Raw genomic sequence first — 22,500 nt, 5'->3', positions numbered from 1 at the left:
GAACAAGGGGCTGTGCAACACCAACCTGGTGGACATCTTCTCCAAAGTGCGCATCTTTGGGCTCAGGAAGCGCAGGCTACGGAGACAAGGTGCAGGACAAGTTGCTCCTTCTTTTGTGCTTGATAAAAATCCCCAGTCGTCCAAATTCCTCCTTTTTTTTTTTAAACATCACACTGAGTGCATTTTACGCGCGCGTAAAAAGGCTGATTTCCACCACTTGCGATGATCAGTCGCGTCCTGCATGAGGTGGTAACGAGCTAGTGAACATTATGGAGCATATATGCAAAAAAACAAAAAACAAATTTGCCTTATATAGCGCCTTTTTTTGGGGGTGATGCGTTCAAGGGCAGCGTGTAAAAAAATGGATCAATAAGTGTTGTGTTGTGGTGATCATCAGGTATCTTCTGAGGGAACCTGTTGCACCAGACATGCTTGGCAGCTGCTCTATCAAGCCTGCTTGTCACGCTACAATGTACGCTAATGTGGATTAAAATGGCTTTTCTATATGTGTGTGTGTGTGTGTGTGTGTGTGTGTGTGTGTGTGTGTGTGTGTGTGTGTGTGTGTGTGTGTGTGTGTGTGTGTGTGTGTGTGTGTGTGTGTGTGTGTGTGTGTGGTAGATTGGAGGACACATCTGGCTATGGGGTCAGGGTGCTTCAAAATGGCAGATGAATACTGGTGTTGTCCTCTTTCACCTCCAGTGTAAAGCCTCTATAGATGTGTGTGTGTGTGTGTGTGTGTGTGTGTGTGTGTGTGTGTGTGTGTGTGTGTGTGTGTGTGTGTGTGTGTGTGTGTGTGCACTTGTCTCACCATCCTTGTGTGAATATACACTTGATAAACCACCCTTTCTGTGAGGATCTTTTGACTTGTGAGGACATTTGCCTGGTCCTCACAACTACAAAAGTAAAAAAATGTTTTTACTTTGTGTGTTTTGCATTCTGAAGTGAGGTTGCAACTAGGGATGTCCGATAAATGCTTTAAAATGTAATATCGGAAATTATCGGTATCGTTTTTTTAATTATCGGTATCGTTTTTTGTTGTTGTTTTTTTGTTTTTTGTTTTTATTAAATCAACATAAAAAACACAAGATACACTTACAATTAGTGCACCAACCCAAAAAAACTCCCTCCCCCATTTACACTCATTCACACAAAAGGGTTGTTTCTTTCTGTTATTAATATTCTGCTTCCTACATTATATATCAATATATATCAATACAGTCTGCAAGGGATACAGTCCGTAAGCACACATGATTGTGCGTGCTGCTGCTCCACTAATAGTACTAACCTTTAACAGTTAATTTTACTCATTTTCATTCATTACTAGTTTCTATGTAACTGTTTTTATATTGTTTTACTTTCTTTTTTATTCAAGAAAATGTTTTTAATTTATTTATCTTATTTTATTAATTTTTTTAAAAAGTACCTTATCTTCACCATACCTGGTTGTCCAAATTAGGCATAATAATGTGTTAATTCCACGACTGCATATATCGCTTGATATCGGTATCGGTTGATATCGGTATCGGTAATTAAAGAGTTGGACAATATCGGAATATTGGATATCGGCAAAAAGCCATTATCTGACATCCCTAGTTGCAACTCTCTATTCCCATCTAGGGCTAGATGTATATTTTTTCATCATTCTAGCTATAGTGGAAAGGGGGGCCCTCACAACCCACTAACCAAACGTGGGTCCACACAAAGTAGGCAAGACATGTATGTGTGTGTGTGTGTGTGTGTGTGTGTGTGTGTGTGTGTGTGTGTGTGTGTGTGTGTGTGTGTGTGTGTGTGTGTGTGTGTGTTACAAAGTTAAAGTACCCATGATTGTCACACACACGCTAGGTGTGGCGAAATTATTCTCCGCATTTGACCCACCACCCTTGATCACCCCCTGGGAGGTGAGGGGAGCCGTGAGCAGCAGCGGTGGCCGCGCCCGGGAAATAATTTTCGGTGATTTCACCCCCAATTCCAACCCTTGATGCTGAGTGCCAAGCAGGGAGGTAACGGCTCCCATTTTTATAGTCTTTGGTATGACTCGGCCGGGGTTTGAACTCGCAATGTGTGTGTGTGTGTGTGTGTGTGTGTGTGTGTGTGTGTAAGGGCTGCAACAACTAATCGATTAAATCGATTAAAATCGATTATAAAAAATAGTTGGCGATTAATTTAGTCATCGATTCGTTGGATCTATGCTAGGCGCATGCGCAGAGGCAATTTTTAATTATTTTTTTAAATTATTATTTTTTTAATAAACCTTTATTTATAAACTGCAACATGTACAAACAGCTGAGAAACAATAATCTAAATTTTTTTTAAAAATTATTATTATTATTATTATTATTTTTTTTTTTAAATAAACCTTTATTTATAAACTGCAACATGTACAAACAGCTGAGAAACAATAATCAACATTTTAAAAAAAAATTATTATTATTATTATTATTTTATTTTATTTTTTTAATAAACCTTTATTTATAAACTGCAACATGTACAAACAGCTGAGAAACAATACTCAAAATAAGTATGGTGCCAGTATGCTGTTTTTTCCCCCAATACAATACTGGAAAGGATAGAAATGTAGTTTTGTCTCTTTTATCCGATTATTAATCGATTAATCGAAGCAATAATCGACAGATTAGTCGATTATCAAATTAATCGTTAATTGCAGCCCTAGTGTTCGTGTATTTCTACCCGATTATTGAGACATCAACAAGGAAAAGTGCCTTCCATATGAGGACAAGTTAGGACCGAAATCATGGTTCCAATACGGAAAAACCATCCATCCATCCATTTTTCTACCGCTTGTCCCTTTCGGGGTGACGGGGGAAATCCATTGCATCTAATCGAGAATTTCTCATTTGCACCCCTGGTGGTGAAATCTATTAAAATTAGGCTGGTTCCAAATAAGTTGACGGTGTGTCGGTTTTGAAAGTGATCCCCCTCTGATCAACATATGAAATAACAAGTTTGTGTAAAAAATGTAACCATCCATACATCCATCTATCCATTTTTCTACCGCTTGTCCCTTTCGGGGTGGCGGGGGAAAATTATTGCATCTAATAGAGAATGTCTCATTTTGCACCCGTGGTGGTGAAATCTATCAAAATGAGGGTGGTCCCAAAAAGTTGACTGTGTGTCGGTTTTAAAAGTGCTCCCCCTCTGGTCAACATATGAAATAACAAGTGTGTGTAAAAAATTGAAATGCGCCCCGTTTTGCCAAAATTATTAATATATATATATATATATATATATATATATATATATATATATATATATATATATATATATATATATATATATATATATATATATATATATAAAAATGTGTATATATATATGTGTATATGTGTGTGTATATGTGTGTGTGTGTGTGTATAGAGACACATACTGTAATGACTTGAAGTAAATAATGAAGATTGAAAAACAATTACAAAAAAAATGTAATATTAATTGAAACCTTTTTTATATGTGCATAGTATGTATATATTATTAATGTTGTAAATACAAATCTTTATATATCTAGAAAGGGTGGTTCTAAAGAGGTAGGCAAGAAGGTCTCAAGAAGGTGATAAATACAAGAATGTGTGTGTGTGTGTGTTTGTGTGTTCTTGTATGTCTACCCTTCTTGAGACATCAACATGGAAAAGTACCTTCCATATGAGGAGGTGTGAACAAGTGATGACATAAATCATGGTCCCAATACGGAAAACCATTGCATCTAATAGAGAATGTCTCATTTGCACCCCTGGTGGTGAAATCTATCAAAATTAGGCTGGTCCCAAATAAGTTGACGGTGTGTCGGTTTTAAAAGTGCTCCCCCTCTGGTCAAGAAATGAACCAACAAGTGTGTGTAAAAAATTTAAATGCGCCCCGTTTTGCCTAAATTAATAATAATAATAATAATAATAATAAAAACTAATTATTACTAAGTATATATATATATATATATATATATATATATATATATATATATATATATATATATATATATATATATATATATATATATATATATATATAATGTGTATGTGTATGTAGAGACATACTGTAATAACTTGAAGTAAATAATGAAGATTAAAAAACATTTACAAAAAAAAAGATTAATTAAAAGCTTACCTTTTTAATATTTGCATAGTATGTATATATTATTAATGTTGTAAATACAAATCTTTATATATCTAGGAAGGGTGGTCCTAAAGAGGTAGGCATGAAGGTCTCAAGAAGGTCATAAATACAAGAATGTGTGTGTGTGTGTGTGTTTGTGTGTTCTTGTATGTCTACCCTTCTTGAGACATCAACATGGAAAAGTACCTTCCATATGAGGAGGTGTGAACAAGTGATGACATAAATCATGGTCCCAATACGGAAAACCATTGCATCTAATAGAGAATGTCTCATTTGCACCCCTGGTGGTGAAATCTATCAAAATTAGGCTGGTCCCAAATAAGTTGACGGTGTGTCGGTTTTAAAAGTGCTCCCCCTCTGGTCAAGAAATGAACCAACAAGTGTGTGTAAAAAATTTAAATGCGCCCCGTTTTGCCTAAATTAATAATAATAATAATAATAATAATAAAAACTAATTATTACTAAGTATATATATATATATATATATATATATATATATATATATATATATATATATATATATATATATATATATATATATATATATATATATATATATATATATATATATATAATGTGTATGTGTATGTAGAGACATACTGTAATAACTTGAAGTAAATAATGAAGATTAAAAAACATTTACAAAAAAAAAGATTAATTAAAAGCTTACCTTTTTAATATTTGCATAGTATGTATATATTATTAATGTTGTAAATACAAATCTTTATATATCTAGGAAGGGTGGTCCTAAAGAGGTAGGCATGAAGGTCTCAAGAAGGTCATAAATACAAGAATGTGTGTGTGTGTGTGTGTGTGTGTGTGTTCTTGTATTTCTACCTTTCTTGAGACACCAACAAGGAAAAGTGATGCAAATTAAGGTTTGAGACCAGCCAAAATCTGTCGAATCTGTTCCGATTTTGCTTGTTTCTTAAACAAATGTTTCCATATAGAAAATAATGAATTCAGTTCCAGTGTCAAACTGTCAACCTTTATAAGATCTGTCACCAAAAAAAGAAAATAAATGACCTATCAAACAAACTCTCCCTACTAATGTTCAATGTCTGTAATTTACATGAACTACTATAATTCAGAATAATCTGATCAAAACACATTCAAGTGTTTTCTTTCTGTAATATATACAAAAATCTAATTATTATACTTACATTAATAATCATTTTCACAAACGATATTGTTGTAAATCACGTTGATCCTCCATTTGAGAAAAATAATATGCTTTTTTCCCCCTAAATGACTCTTTAACATAACTCCCTATCATATATGTAGCAGTGGTCATTTCTTGAAAAAGTGTAAAAAAAAAATTAAAAAAAAGATCATCCTTTCTGCGTATATTATTTCCCGTATTCTTCTTAACACGCCTTCTTATGAAGTTTTCTGCGACTTTCAAAAGCATATTTTTCTAGCGACTTTGGACTGCACTCGCAGTGAGATGTCGCAGAATTTTTTTTTTGGAACCGAACACTGCTACAGAATGCGATTGTGAGCCGTAAACGCCACCTAGTGGCTGAAAGGAGTGAAATCTCGTGCTGATACACATTTGGATTGACTATGACAAACACAAATGCCTTTTTTTATACTTAAAAACCTATATTTTTATACTTAAAAACCTATAATTTTTATACTTATATTTTTTATACCTAAAAACCTATATTTTTTATACTTAAAATATTTTATTTTTATACTTAAAAACCTATAATTTCATACTTAAAAACCCATATTTTTTATACTTAAAAACCTATATTTTTTATACCTAAAAACCTATATTTTTTTATACTTAAAAACCTATATTTTTTATACCTAAAAACCTATATATCTTTTATACTTAAAAACTTATATTTTTTATACATAAAAAAACCTATATTTTTTATACTTAAAAACCTATACGTTCATACTTAAAAACCTTTATTTTTTATACCTAAAAACCTATTTTTTTATACTTAAAAACGTATATATTTTTTATACCTAAAACCCTATATTTTTTATACTTAAAAACCTATATATTTTCATACTTAAAAACCGATATTTTTATACCTAAAAACCTATATATTTTTAATAATTAAAAACCTATATTTTTTATACTTAAAAACCTATATTTTTTATACCTAAAAACCTATATTTTTTATCCGTAAAAACCTTTATTTTTTATACTTAAAAACCTATATTTTCATAATTAAAAACCCATATTTTTTATACTTAAAAACCTATATTTCTTTAAACCTAAAAACGTATATTTTTTTATCCGTAAAAACCTTTATTTTTTTATACTTAAAAACCTATATTTTCATACTTAAAAACCAATATTTTTTATACCTAAAAACCTATATTTTTTTAATGATTAAAAACCTATATTTTTTATACTTAAAACCTATATTTTTTATACCTAAAAACCTATATTGTTTTATCCGTAAAAATCTTTATTTTTTATACTTAAAAACCTATATTTTCATACTTAAAAACCCATATTTTTTATACTTAAAAACCTATATTTCTTTAAACCTAAAAACCTATATTTTTTAGGTTTAGATAGAGTGTTGAATATGTTAACATGTGTTTTGTTTTGTGGCAATTCCAACTTTGACCAAAGTGTCAGTTGTTATGTAGAGTGGAGCTTTCCATCATTTTCAGCAGACTACATTGCAAATTGATTAACACCCTCCCCCCCTCTTCCTCTCATGCGAGATCCACCCAGGAATCCCTTCCCTGTGGTACTTTCTGGGGTTAGTTTTGCAGTAAAATGTGTCCCCTCATGATGCATTGACTTTATCACTGACTGTATAACGACTTTCCGGTAATTCTGTGCTTAAGGAGCATGTGCGGTGAAAAAAAACATGCGAATAATCTACGTGTACTTATGGTTAATGTTTAAAACATTTTTGTGATAAATCACATGCGCTAACATGCTACCTCTCACTGCCCTCATTATCAAATATTGCACCACTGATCTTCCTCAGATTTAACATAAACGTATAAAATGTGGATGCTTTAATCCGATAGCTTAGCATAACTACATTTTATTGGTTATAGTATTTTCAATGTACAAAATGTACCAAAGTAGCTCTTATCTGATTATTGATTATGTTCAAATTGCATTTGATTAGCACCACTCGGCATGTGTGCGCGTTTAGTCCAATTCCGCTAAAAAGTGACTCATCTCTTGCCCACGAGTCCTTGTCTCGCCTCTTTTCACTTGAAGGATGACGCCGGAAGATATTTTTATTTCATCTTTAATTGAAATTAATCTGGGTGTTTTGATAGCGCGCGATCACGCTGATTTTTTAAAATGTTTTAATTTTTTTGGCATTGGTGGAGGATTAGTTTTAAATCCGATTTCGTCTGTAAATGACGGGATGAATGGACGGGCTATATCTGTAAATCTCAATTAGGGCCATAGATTACGTACCAGTTCTTCCTCCAAGGGAATCTAAGTCAATTCCAAGTTCTTTCGATGACATATATGCTGAGTAAGAAGGACCATCAAGACAGAATTGGAATATTTTCAAGTTTTACTAAAGCTTTAGGAGTTCAACTTAACCAATACATTCAAGTTGATCTGGCATTCTAGGGGAAAAACCAACTTCTTTTCACACAAAGAAAACCCCCATCTCCCCCTTGCACCACTGATAAGAAACCAGTGGGGGAGGTCTTCACGTTACAAAGGTGAAGACACTAACCAGGCATCTGAAATGTCTGAAGAAACTGGTAGAAGGAACTAAGGAAAAGTACTAGCTACTCTAAACATGGCTATGTAAAAAGAAAGAACTCTTAAACATATACAGTATGCATCCTTCCACAATTACTAGATTATCGATGATCTTTTATGTGTTATGGGTTTGTACAAATGAAGAAGACGGCAGGGACGTCGTTTAACTCTATATTTATTTATATATATATACACAATATATACAGTATATATAAATAAATGAAGTGTGTAAATAACCCAAAAATGTGTATGGTGTGCGACTATGTGTCAGGATTAAATGTCCAGTGTTACCGGTAGTGTTGAGCGAGAGGCGGAAGTCCAAAGAGGGGCAAGGCTGGCTCGGGGTCCGTGAGCAGGAAGGAAGTCGGGGGGAAATAGAGAGGCGTCAAAGTCCGTGTCGAGGCGGGGCGTCGAGATCCAAACGGTGCAGCCAGAGAACCAGAGGGGGAACACAGGGAGACGAGACACACAGCTTGTAACGCGGCACCGGCGGTAGACTGTTGGAAGACGACAAGGGGGACACGAGGGGGTGGAACACAGAGAGAGAGAGTATGCATATAGCTAGTAAAATATCGGCTTAGTGTGCAGGAACAGGTAGCTACGTTCTGGCCCGGGAAAGCAGGTTGCTCTGGCTTGAGAAGGCAGGTCCTCTCATCAGCGACAGGTGCGTTGATTGCTGATGATTGAATGCAGCTGCTTGCCGCAGCCGGAGTGTTGCGCCCAGCGCAGCGCACTGAGGTGCACTAAATAACCACTGGTTCTCACAAGTCCCTCCTATAGGGTACAGGCTTTTTCTCAGTAGTACCTGATATTTACATATTTATGAATAAAGACCCTACTACCAAAAGTCCCCCTGTTTTAGACCATGTCTCTACAATCCCAGATATTTCTTATACAATAGGTAAGGTTGTATTTTTGCCTCATTCTTGTGACTGAAGCATTGGTAAGCGGCGGTTGTTTAATTTATCCAGAATTAGCTGCAGTGTGATCAAACATCCACCAGGTAGCATCTGTGAGCAGATACTAATGTTTCATCTTTGTCTTTTCTGGAACTATCGGGGCGGTGGTGCGTTCTTCACTCACTCTTGGAAGCTAAACTATTTGTTTAATTACTGCTTTTATTAGAGATGCCGATATATGCGTTACAATGTAATATCGGAAATTATCGGTATCGGTTTTTTATTATCGGTATCGTTTTTTTTTACTTTCTTTTTTATTCAAGAAAATGTATTTAAATTATTTATCTTATTTTATTTGATTCATTTTTTTAAAAAGTACCTTATCTTCACCATACCTGGTTGTCCAAATTAGGCATAATAATGTGTTAATTCCACGACTGTATATATCGGTTGATATCGGTATCGGTTGATATCGGTATCGGTAATTAAAGAGTTGGACAATATCGGCATATCGGATATCGGCAAAAAGCCATTATCGGACATCCCTAATTTTGGCCCACTCTGTATTTGAGTTTGACACCCCTGTGTTAGATTGTCAGTATGGACATAGACTTTTATATAACAAGCTATATATTTCATGAAATATAATTACTGTAATTTTACATGAATTTGAAAGTAATTTAAGAAAACAGAAAATGCTATGTATAATTAATTTGGTATTTTTCTGTAAAAAAAATAGAAATATACATAGTTTGTCATTACTGGCATATTTTGATGGCCATAGTTACAGATAATTACTGTAATTTTACATGAATTTGAAAGTTATTTAAGAAAACAGAAAATGCTATGTATAATTAATTTGGTATTTTTCTGTAAAAAAAATAGAAATATACATAGTTTGTCATTACTGGCATATTACTTAAAATAACAGGTGGATTGTTTATTTACAGATAATGTCTTCAATTCTACAGTTTTGTAAATTATTTTAAAAAAAATAGAAAAATTACAGTAGAAATTTAAAGTATATTAACCATAAAAATAGGATTTTTTTTTACAGTGTATATATCTCGATATTTTTTCCGTAAAGTAAAAAACAATACACAAAACAGTCCTAGTTACCTGAGATACTAAGTATGTCATTATTATGACTTAGTAAGTCAATATTTTGACTTAGTAATTTAATAAGTCAAAAATATGACAAAATAATGACTTACTAAGTCAAAATAATGACACACTGTAAGTAAGCGTTTGCAATAAAGAGTTAAAAGCGGGGCCACGTGCTGACATATGTTCAACTCATCATGCTTGATTTATTACAGCATTTGGGAAGCCTGTAGTTCAGGGGTGTCCAAAGTGCGGCCCGGGGGCCATTTGCGGCCCGCAGCTAATTGTTTACCGGCCCGCCACACATTCTGGAAATGCTATTGCAAAAAATAAATTAAAAAAGTGGAATGAGGTGAAATCTAACGAGAAAAAGTTGCAATGTTGACACAACACTGCCATGAAGGCTGTTGTTTTTTTTTCTTTTGTCTTTCTTTATTTTTTTATTTTTTTCCATTGCTCAAAAAAAAATAGTAATGACAAACAATGCATGTTATAATGAATTATTTTCAGGGCTCCAATTCAAATATTTCACTTTAAAAATGTGGTAAATATTGCATATATATATAGGGACGGCGTGGCGAAGTTGGTAGAGTGGCTGTGCCAGCAATCGGAGTGTTGCTGGTTACTGGGGTTCAATTCCCACCTTCTACCTTCCTAGTCACGTCCGTTGTGTCCTTGGGCAAGACACTTCACCCTTTGCCTCTGATGGCTGCTGGTAGCGCCTTGCATGGCAGCTCCCGCCATCAGTGTGTGAATGTGTGTGTGAATGGGTAAATGTGGAAATACTGTCAAAGCGCTTTGAGTACCTTGAAGGTAGAAAAGCGCTATACAAGTACAACCCATTTATCATTTATTATCATTTATATATTGTGTAGTTGCCATATAAAAACATCAAAGTTTTCTTTGATAAAAGAGCAAAACAAAGAAAATAATAGTTCAAACGTACAATCGACAGATATATCTGAACCTAATAAAAATGTATCACTTCATGAGTGGGGCACCTTTTGGATCCCAAATATATATAGTGGTATTTTATTTATCTTTTCACTGTGATGACTCAAAAATATTAAATAATTAAAATCAATGATGTCCTGCGTTGTTGATATTTTAGGGCTCTAATTACTAAATACTGCATATTTAAATTTTACTATAAAAAAACAAAGTTGTTTTTGACAGAAAAGCCATAAAATCTTTTTTTTTTTAAGTTGATATAGAGATTTACTGTAAGCGTTAAATTTAAAAAAAAAAATACAAATTAGGCTTATTTTTAACATTTTAATAACTGAGACCCTTTATGGTCCCCGGGACCCCTAAAGGTAAAATAAATTAAAAAAATCCAAATATTTTGTTATGGTTTGAAAATGAAAAATATCAAAATGGCCCCCACATGCTTTCATTTTTCCGTGTGCGGCCCTCAGTGGAAAAAGTTTGGACACCCCTGCTGTAGTTGATTTTTAATTAGTGATGTCGCAAGCTGGGACAACCCATTCCTTCATTCCGGATCCGGGGCGGGACTTATCTCGCAAAGACCCGCTCACCTTAGCTCCTCTCAGAGAAAGGTCTCAGATTGTCCCGCTGTCGTCACCCCACGCTTGGGCGCAAAGTGCCGGAGGGAGTACAAAGACAAGGGGAGAAAAGCCTTTTCTATGCCCTCTGTGGCCATGTTCCCTACATTTTACTCTTACACGCACACGCAGAGTTCAAGTGATTGTATTCTTCTCCCTGGGGCTTTCGAGGAAGTCGTTGTAATGTCGACGCTTTGTGCTCATGGAGAAACCATACAAGTGCAGCTCCAACAATATAGATCAGGGGTCACCAACCTTTTTGAAACCAAGAGCTACTTCTTGGGTACTGATTAATGCGAAGGGCTACCAGTTTGATACACACTTCAATAAATTGCCGGAAATAGCCAATTTGCTCAATTTACCTTTAACTCTATGTTATTATTAATAATTAATGATATGTACACTTAATTGAACGGTTTAAAAGAGGAGAAAACCTGAAAAAAATGACAATTAAATTTTGAAACATAGTTTATCTTCAATTTCGACTCTTTAAAATTCAAAATTCAACCGAAAAAAAGAAGAGAAAAACTAGCTAATTTGAATCTTTTTGAAAAAATTAAAAAAATAATTTATGGAACATCATTAAAAGAGGAGAAAAACATTTAAAAAAATGACAATTAAATTTCGAAACATAGTTTATCTTCAATTTCGACTCTTTAAAATTCAAAATTCAACCGAAAAAAAGAAGACAAAAACTAGCTAATATGAATCTTTTTGAAAAAATAAAAAAAATAATTTATGGAACATCATTAGTAATTTTTCCTGATTAAGATTAATTTTAGAATTTTGATGACATGTTTTAAATAGGTTAAAATCCAATCTACACTTTGTTAGAATATATAACAAATTGGACCAAGCTATATTTCTAACAAAGACAAATCGTTATTTCTTCTAGATTTTCCAGAACAAATTTTTTAAAAGAAATTCAAAAGACTTTGAAATAAGATGTAAATTTGATTCTACAGATTTTCTAGATTTGCCAGAATTTTTTTTTTGAATTTTAATCATAATAAGTTTGAAGAAATATTTCACAAATATTCTTCGTCGAAAAAACAGAAGCTAAAACGAAGAATTAAATTAAAATTGATTTATTATTCTTTTACAATAAAAAAAAAAAATGTACTTGAACATTGATTTAAATTGTCAGGAAAGAAGAGGAAGGAATTTAAAAGGTAAAAAGGTATATGTGTTTAAAAATCCTAAAATTATTTTTAAGGTTGTATTTTTTCCCTAAAATTGTCTTTCTGAAAGTTATAAGAAGCAAAGTAAAAAAAATGTATGAATTTATTTAAACAAGTGAAGACCAAGTCTTTAAAATATTTTCTTGGATTTTCAAATTCTATTTGAGTTTTGTCTCTCTTAGATTTAAAAATGTCAGGCAAAGCGAGACCAGCTTGCTAGTAACATTTAAAAAAAATAGAGGCAGCTCACTGGTAAGTGCTGCTATTTGAGCTATTTTTAGAACAGGCCAGCGGGCTACTCATCTGGTCCTTACGGGCTACCTGGTGCCCGCGGGCACCACGTTGGTGACCCCTGATATAGATCATGGTCATTCCCCTTTGAAGCCACCAGAGAGGTCGCTGTTGAGCTCAGTATGTCCACAGATCTTCACAGCCTGAAATTGGCCTTCCTGTATGGAAACTCTTTTTTCATTCTAATCTTTTACTCTTTTTTTTCTTCCCCCCTTGCAGATCCCCAGCTCAAGGGTATAGTGACCAGGTTATATTGCAGACAGGGATACTACTTGCAAATGAATCCCGATGGCTCTCTTGACGGCACCAAGGATGACAGCAGTAATTCCTGTAAGTCTTCTCCTATTTTGTTATAAAACTTCATCAACCGCGACAATTTGTTGCTAGGCAGATTTTCCCAGGGCACGGCCGTCGGTGCCCCATAAACCAATGACATATGCCAGACACACAAATTGAGGTATTTAAATGGCAATATTTACCTATTTTGTTCTGCCACTTGTTGCTAGGCAGAATTCACAAAGGGCAACATATTTTGTACCCCATTGGCCGGGGGTTTTTAGCCCTTTAGACCTCCAAGCCCAACTTTTCCACTACAGACGGGCCCCGGGGCCAACTCAAATATTACCATTGACCGAGTAAATATTACTCTTGATATTCATCGTATTTAACAATGACATCTAACCTACTTAGAGTTTACAATAGGGATGTCCGATAATATCAGCCTGCCGATATTATCGGCCGATAAATGCGTTAAAATGTAATATCGGAAATTATCGGTATCGGTTTTTTTATTATCTGTATGGTTTTTTATTTTTATTTTAATTTTTTTATTTTTTTTATTAAATCAACATAAAAAACACAAGATACACTTAAAATTAGTGCACCAACCCAAAAAACCTCCCTCCCCCCATTTCTTTCTGTTATCAAGATTCTGGTTCCTACATTATATATCAATATATATCAATACAGTCTGCAAGGGATACAGTCCGTAAGCACACATGATTGTGCGTGCTGCTGCTCCACTAATAGTACTAACCTTTAACACTTAATTTTACTCATTTTCATTAATTACTAGTTTCTATGTAACTGTTTTTATATTGTTTTACTTTCTTTTTAGTCAAGAAAATGTTTTTAATTTAGTTATCTTATTTTATTATTATTTTTAAAAAGTACCTTATCTTCACCATACATGGTTGTCCAAATTAGGCATAATAATGTGTTAATTCCACGACTGCATATATCGGTTGATATCGGTATCGGTTGATATCGGTATCGGTAATTAAAGAGTTGGACAATATCGGAATATCGGATATCGGCAAAAAGCCATTATCGGACATCCCTAGTTTACAACCTTCTCAAATGTTACGAAAGTGTGTGTTAATCACAAAGATTATTATCAAGTCAGGCTGATGAATTAAATCAGTGTTTTTCAACCACTGTGCCGCGGCACAGTCGGGTGTGCCGTGGGAGATTATCTAATTTCACCTATTTGGGTTAAAAATATTTTTTGCAAACCATTAATTATAGTCTGCAAATGATGTGTCGGTGCAGTCTAGAGCTCGGCAGAGTAACCGTGTAATACTCTTCCGTATCAGTAGGTGGCAGCCGGTAGCTAATTGCTTTGTAGATGTCGGAAACAGTGGGAGGCAGAGTGCAGGTAAAAAGGTATCTAATGCTTAAACCAAAAATAAACAAAAGGTGAGTGCCCCTAAGAAAAGGCATTGAAGCTTAGGGAAGGCTATGCAGAACGAAACTAAAACTGAACTGGCTACAAAGTAAACAAAAACAGAATGCTGGACGACAGCAAAGACTTACTGTGGAGCAAAGACGGCGTCCACAATGTACATCCGAACATGACATGACAGTCAACAATGTCCCCACAAAGAAGGATAAAAACAACAGAAATATTTTTGAATGCTAAAACAAAGTAGATGCGGGAAATATCGCTCAAAGGAAGACATGAAACTGCTACAGGAAAACACCAAAAAAAGAGAAAAAGCCACCAAAATAGGAGCGCAAGACAAAAACCAAAACACTGCACACAGGAAAACTGCAAAAAAGAGACAAGAGCTATATTGATACATACTTGGTTATGCTTTAAAGTCACATCCAACAATTGCGACAACGACTTTTTTACTGTCAACTGAGTTTTGTTTTTTTAACGATTTCTGCTGGTGGTGTGCCTCCGGATATTTTCACCGCAAAAAATGTGACTTGGCTCAAAAAAGGTGGGAAAAACACCGAATTAAATAGTGCAAAAGACGGGACTCATAAAAACTGATGAAAAATAGAACTACTGCATACAATTAGGCATTGCTAACATAAATGCATTCTAATTAAATCAACAGTAAACAATAATAATATATATGTTTCTAAAATGAAATTAAAATGCAAATGAAAATACAGTTTCACTACTTTAGTCATAATTTTTGCACTTAAAGACACTTCTCTAAGTCTTTCGCTCCAGACTTCCTCTGTTTGTTTCATATTGACATTTTTGCCACAAGTGGTGGAAAAGTGTATTAAACCACTGAGAAGCACATGTTTTTTGGCGGCTCTCTAAGGGGCGCTCGTCGCCCAACAGTGGGTCCCGCCCCTATGGTTAAGAAACACTGCCATAGGCCAAAAAACACTTTGATGCCCGTCATGCCCACTAGGATGTTGAGCTGACAATGCGGGAAAGAGCACATGTTTGTTGTGTGGTCACTTGTTGCTAGGCAGGATTCAGGAAGGGCAAAATCATTTGTGCTCCATTAGCCAATGAAAAACTGTTCTATGCCGTCCACGCCCACTAGACTGTTTTTTTTATACAACATTTACTTTATTGTGAGGCAGCTTTTGTGCAGAAGAAAATATTTTGTGCCCCACAGGCCAATAAAAAATGGTTTGATGCTCGTCATTCCAAATAGGATGTTGAGCTGACAATGCAGGAACAGGACCCGTTTACTGTGTGGTCACTTGTTGCTAGGCAGATTTCATGAAGGGCAACTTAATTTGTGCCCCATACGCCAAAAAAAAAGAATTGATGCTCGTCATGCCTACCAGGATGTTGATCTGGGTTTGTGATAGGCAAAATCCTTTGTGCCTAGTAGGCCAATAAAAATCGGTTCAATGCCCTCCATGTCCACTAGGAGGTTTCTACAGTAATACATTTGGACAGAACATGTTTACTGTGTGGCCACTTGTTGCTCGATGCAATTCAGGAAGGGAAAAATCATTTTTACCCCATACTGTAGGCAAATGAAAGTCTGTTCTATGCCCTCCACTCTCACTAAACCAGGGGTCACCAACGCGGTGCCCGCGGGCGCCAGGTCGCCCGTAAGGACCAGATGAGTCGCCCGCGGGCCTGTTCTAAAAAAAAAAAAAAAAAAAAAAAAAATTAAAAAATTTTTTTTTTTTAATTTTTTTTTTATTTTTATTTTTTAAATTAAATCTATATAGAAAAACCCAAGATACACTTTCAATCAGTGCATCAACCCAAACAACCTCCCCCATGCACACTCATCCACACAAAAAGGGTTATTTCTTTCTGCTACCAATATTCTGGTTCCCACAGCATAGACAACACATCTGCAAGGGACACAGTCCCTGAAGCACACATGATTGTATAGGCTGCTGGTCCACTAACATTTTCATTAATTACTATTTTTTATGTAATTATTTTTATATTGTTTTACTTTCTTTTTTATCCAAGAAAATGTTTTTTATTTATTTATCTTATTTTATTTATTTTTTTTAAAAAAGGGCCTTATCTTCAACAGACCAGGTTGTCAATGAAATTAGATTTTTTTAAAGGGATTTTTAAACCAGGCCCAGTCCAGATAATGTCCAAGTCGGACTCAGCAACACACACCTTCATTCATGTACACAGAAAAAAATTAGGGAACACAACAGATTGCATATAATTTATAAACAAAACACTTTGCATTCCATTCGAAAGGACGTTCCCTTTAGATTTCCGATCCTTAACATTTTACATTTATCATAATTAAGCTTAAGGCCAGATTGCTGTGAAAATATGTCCAAAAGATTAAGAAGGTTCCGCAAACAATGAGGAAAAATCTTATCTTTGTGAATCAGCCTTTTCTGACATGAACTTCATCAAGAAGAAACACAGAACACGCCTCACTGATACACATCTGCAAGACTCACTCAGAGTTGCAGTGTCAAGTTACACACCAGAGTACAACACACTAGTTAACAGCATGCAATGCCAGGCTTCCCACTAACTGACAAAGAAACAGATAACAGATTTGGTGTCCAGTTCAAAGTGTGACATGATTTAAAAATTTGAGAGTTTACTTTTGTATTTTACATGAGTTATTATTTGTACAAACATGGTGCAAAGTAATTCATGATTTGTTAAACAATGTTAGTGGCTAGCTAGTTAAAATGGGATATTGTGATTTCACAAGACTGTCTTAGAAGTGATCATTTGAAAATGTTCAATTTGAAAAATGTGCACTTAGAGAAAATATAAAAATAAAGTGTTGCATATTGATATTTATCTGTTTCTATATATATTTATTGTGAGAAATCATTAAGATGATCAGTGTTTCCACAAAGATAAATATCATTAATTATTAATAATAACAGAGTTAAAGGTAAGTTGAGCAAATTGGCTATTTCTGGCAATTGATTTAAGTGTGTATCAAACTGGTAGCCCTTCGCATTAATCAGTACCCAAGAAGTAGCCCTTGGTTTCAAAAGGTTGGTGACCCCTGCACTAAACTGTTTTTAATACAGCGCAGACAGCGCATGAACATGACATGTTTACTGTGTGGCCACTTGTTGCTAGGCAGAATTCATGAAGGGCAAAATAATTTGTGCCCCGTCTCTAAATGAAAAAAAATATTCAATGCCCTCTATGTCAATTAGGAGTAATACAGACCCGACAGCTCATGAATAGGACCTGTTTACAATTTGGCCACTTGTTGCTAGGCAGAATTCATGAAGGGCAAAATCATTTGTGCCCCATCTCTAAATGAAACAACATTTTCAATGCTCTTTATGTCCATTAGGAGTAATACAGAGCTGACAACTCATAGACAGGACCTGTTTACAGTTTGGCCACTTGTTGCTAGGCAGAATTCATGAAGGGCAAAATAATTTGTGCCCCGTCTCTAAATGAAAAAAAATATTCAATGCCCTCTATGTCAATTAGGAGTAATACAGACCCGACAGCTCATGAACAGGACCTGTTTACAATTAGGTCACTTGATGCGAGGCAGAATTCATGAAGGGCAAAACCATTTGTGCCCCATCTCTAAATGAAAAAACATGTTCAATGCGCTTCATGTCCATTAGGAGTCATACAGAGCTGACAACTCATAGACAGGACCTGTTTACAGTTTGGCCACTTGTTGCTAGGCAGAATTCATGAAGGGCAAAATAATTTGTGCCCGTCTTCTAAATGAAAATTTTTTTTCAATGCCCTCTATGTCAATTAGGAGTAATACAGACCCGACAGCTCATGAATAGGACCTGTTTACAATTTGGCCACTTGTTGCTAGGCAGAATTCATGAAGGGCAAAATCATTTGTGCCCTTCTCTAAATGAAAAAACATTTTCAATGCTCTTTATGTCCATTAGGAGTAATACAGAGCTGACAACTCATAGACAGGACCTGTTTACAGTTTGGCCACTTGTTGCTAGGCAGAATTCATGAAGGGCAAAATAATTTGTGCCCCGTCTCTAAATGAAAACAAATATTCAATGCCCTCTATGTCAATTAGGAGTAATACAGACCCGACAGCTCATGAACAGGACCTGTTTACAATTTGGCCACTTGTTGCGAGGCAGGAATTCATGAAGGGCAAAATCATTTGTGCCCCATCTCTAAATGAAAAAACATGTTCAAAGCGCTTTATGTCCATTAGGAGTAATACAGAGCTGAAAACTCATAGACAGGACCTGTTTACAGTTTGGCCACTTGTTGCTAGGCAGAATCCATGAAGGGCAAAATCATTTGTGCCCCATCTTTAAATGAAAAAAAAATTAAATGCTCTTTATGTCCATTAGGAGTAATACAGAGCTGACGCGCTCATGAACAGGATCTGTTTACAGTTTGGTCACTTGTTACTAGGCAGAATTCATGAAGGGCAAAATCATTTGTGCCCCATAGACCAATAAAAAAACAGTTTAATTCCCGTCATGCCCACACATTATTGCGGGGGTAACTTGTTGCCGGGCAGATTTGGTGCACCACAACCAATAACACAGAATTAAATTGGAAGTTTTTGCTCTGTCCAAAAATATGAGCATAATATCTTGCAGTTGGGAATGTCAAACAGCAGGGCGCTAATGACGGTAAGACATTTTAAATAATTAACTTCCTGTGGAAGTTAATTCATTATCAGCTATTATTCATAGACCGCATAAAAAAAAAAGTCTTTTTTTTTTTTTCCATTTTTTCTTTCTTTCTCAAAGTAAAGGTGAATCACCATAGGCGCACACGCTTTGAATTTAAATCCAGTGTGATTTATTTACCCTCATTAGCATTAATAACGATCCCTTTCAGCTGCAAATTAGCTAAACTTTAGCGCAGCCTTGATTTATGCTAACAAGTGGTGAAACTTCCAAACCGCACAGTCATCCAGGAAGCGGGAGTAGGTGGAGGAAGAGGGGTGTGGCGTGGGTATTAATAACCTGGATGTAACACAGCTTTGGGCCGTTGCGACACTTCACATTAGCATGATTAGCCGGACAGCTTGAGGAGATGTGACACATGTCACTTCACATACACTAGGTTCAACAACACCCGGTGGACCATACTAAAAGAGTTATTGCCATTTCTATGTTGGAGTTTTCAAGTGTTTTTCACTTTGTATCGTTTTTAATCATATTTATTTTTTATATTGTCTCTGTATTGGTTTTCTATTCATTTATTCTTTGTTTTTATTCAGTCATTGGTGTAGCATAATATTGTTTTTAATATTATTTTTAATATCGTTTTTAATATTGTTTTTAATATAGTTTTTAACATGGCTGTGCAGCACTTTGGAAACATTATTGTTGTGTAAATGTGCTATATAAATAAAGTGGATTGGATTGGATTGGATTGTAAATAAATAAAATAAAGAAGATATAGAATTAATCATATTTTGAAATTATAAAAAAAAATTGTATCCACATATGTTCATTTCATTAAAATGTCCAAAAAGACATTGGAAATTAAATGTTGGGCAAATAATTAGAATTTTGTATAATTATTATTGTTCTTGTATTGCATTTTTATTTTATTTTATTTTATTATTATTATTTTTTTTTAAAATTAATCATCCAACAAGATAATACACAATAATAATACAATTCTAGGGATGTCCGATATTATCGGACTGACGGCCGATAAATGCGTTAAAATTAATATCGGAAATTATCGGTATCTGTTTCAAAATTATCGGTATCGGTTTCAAAAAGTAAAATGTATGACTTTTTAAAAGGCCGCTGTGTACACGGCCGTAGGGAGAAGTACAGAGCGCCAATAAACCTTAAAGGCACTGCCTTTGCGTGCCGGCCCAGTCACATAATATCTACGGCTTTTCACACACACACAAGTGAATGCAAGACATACTTGGTCAACAGCCATACAGGTCACACTGAGGGTGGCCGTATAAACAACTTTAACACTGTTACAAATATGCGCCACACTGTGAACCCACACCAAACAAGAATGGCAAACACATTTCGGGAGAACATCCGCACCGTAACACAACAGAACAAATACCCAGAACCCCTTGCAGCACTAACTCTTCCGTGACGCTACAATATACACCCCCCGCTACCTCCAACTGGTTTGCGTGAAATATTTTGAACCCAAATAGGTGAAATGACATAATCTCCCACGGCACACCTGTGTGCCGCGGCACAGTGGTTGAAAAACACTGCTTTAGAAGACACTGGCCTGAAGACCGGAGGCTGCGCCCTGAAGAGTAGGGGCATAGCAAGTCAGTGATGTACTGAGGGGCCCCACCATGCAATGCACGGAATGTCAGGACTACAATTTTAACTCAATGCGGATTTAATTTTTTTTAAAATCCAATTAAAAAATAAAGGGAATGACCTGTTCCAGTGATAAAATGTGCTCATCATGAGTCTTTTCGTTTCCATATGAGTTGGGAAATTGTGTTAGATGTAAATATAAACGGAATACAATGATTTGCAAATCATTTTCAAGCCATATTCAGTTGAATGCACTACAAAGACAACATATTTGATGTTCAAACTCATAAACTTTATTTTTTTTTGCAAAAAACTTAGAATTTCATGGCTGCAACACGTGCCAAAGTAGTTGGGAAAGGGCATGTTCACCACTGTGTTACATGGCCTTTCCTTTTACAACACTCAGTAAAGGTTTGGGAACTGAGGAGACACATTTTTGAAGCTTCTCAGGTGGAATTCTTTCCCATTCTTGCTTGATGTACAGCTTAAGTTGTTCAACAGTCCGGGGGTCTCCCTTCTGCTATTTTAGGCTTCACACATTTTCAATGTCTGGACTACAGGCAGGCCAGTCTAGTACCCGCACTCTTTTACTATGAAGCCACGTTGATGTAACACGTGGCTTGGCATTGTCTTGCTGAAATAAGCAGGGGCGTCCATGGTAACGTTGCTTGGATGGCAACATATGTTGCTCCAAAAGCTGTATGTACCTTTCAGCATTAATGGTGCCTTCACATATGTGTAAGTTACCCATGTCTTGGGCACTAATACACCCCCCATACCATCGCACATGCTGGCTTTTACACTTTGCGCCTACAACAATCCGGATGGTTCTTTTCCTCTTTGGTCCGGAGGACACGACGTCCACAGTTTCCAAAAACAATTGACCACTAAATGGTAACTTGTTTAAGTCGGGGTCCACGTTAATCAATTCATGGAGGTCATTCATTCACACCTGAAGTTCTTCCACACATACCTTCATGATCACCTCCAAGGTGCTGCTGATCACCTGCTCCATCCAAACACTGGCCTCTGATTGGTTGCTGATCAAAGGTGTGGTAAATCCTTTGAAGTTGTCTGGCGTCCTTCAGGAAGTCCTGCAGAATTTCTGCAAACAAGAGGGTGTGTCAATAAAGCGATTAGTGTATCAATAAAGTGATTAGTGTATCAATAAAGTGTATCAATAAAGTGATTAGTGTATCAATAAAGTGTATCAATAAAGTGATGAGAGTATCAATAAAGTATATCAATAAGTGATTAGTGTATCAATAAAGTATATTAGAAGTGATTCTAAAGGACATGTTCTGACTAGTGATGTCATCCAGCCCCCCCCCCCCCACCCATCATTTGTTTCTGCTGCATTGTTGTTTTTGTTTTTATGTTATTAACTTGTTATTATTATTAGTACCCCCCCTTCAAAAAAAATAAAATAACTATTTGAAATGTGGACTCGTCAGACCACAGAACACTTTTCCACTTTGTATCAGTCCATCTTGGATGAGCTCGGGCCAGCGAAGCCGACGGCGTTTCTGGGTGTTGTTGATAAACGGTTTTCGCCTCGCATGGGAGAGTTTTAACTTGCACTTACAGCTGTAGCGACCAACTGTAGTTACTGACAGTGGGTTTCTGAAGTGTTCCTGAGCCCATGTGGTGATATCCTTTACACACCGATGTGGCTTGCT

The 22,500-nt window shown here is 35.5% G+C and overlaps 1 pseudogene; it reads left to right on the top strand.

Annotated features, from left to right (window-relative positions):
* Positions 1–22,500, top strand: part of LOC133659246 (fibroblast growth factor 14-like) — a 65,850-nt pseudogene that overhangs the window by 104 nt on the left and 43,246 nt on the right.

This window comes from Entelurus aequoreus, linkage group LG10 (assembly GCF_033978785.1).
Source record: "Entelurus aequoreus isolate RoL-2023_Sb linkage group LG10, RoL_Eaeq_v1.1, whole genome shotgun sequence".
In the NCBI taxonomy this organism is placed as follows: domain Eukaryota; kingdom Metazoa; phylum Chordata; class Actinopteri; order Syngnathiformes; family Syngnathidae; genus Entelurus; species Entelurus aequoreus.
The sequence above is the reverse complement of the archived record's forward strand: the minus strand, read 5'-3'. Positions and strand labels throughout refer to the sequence as shown.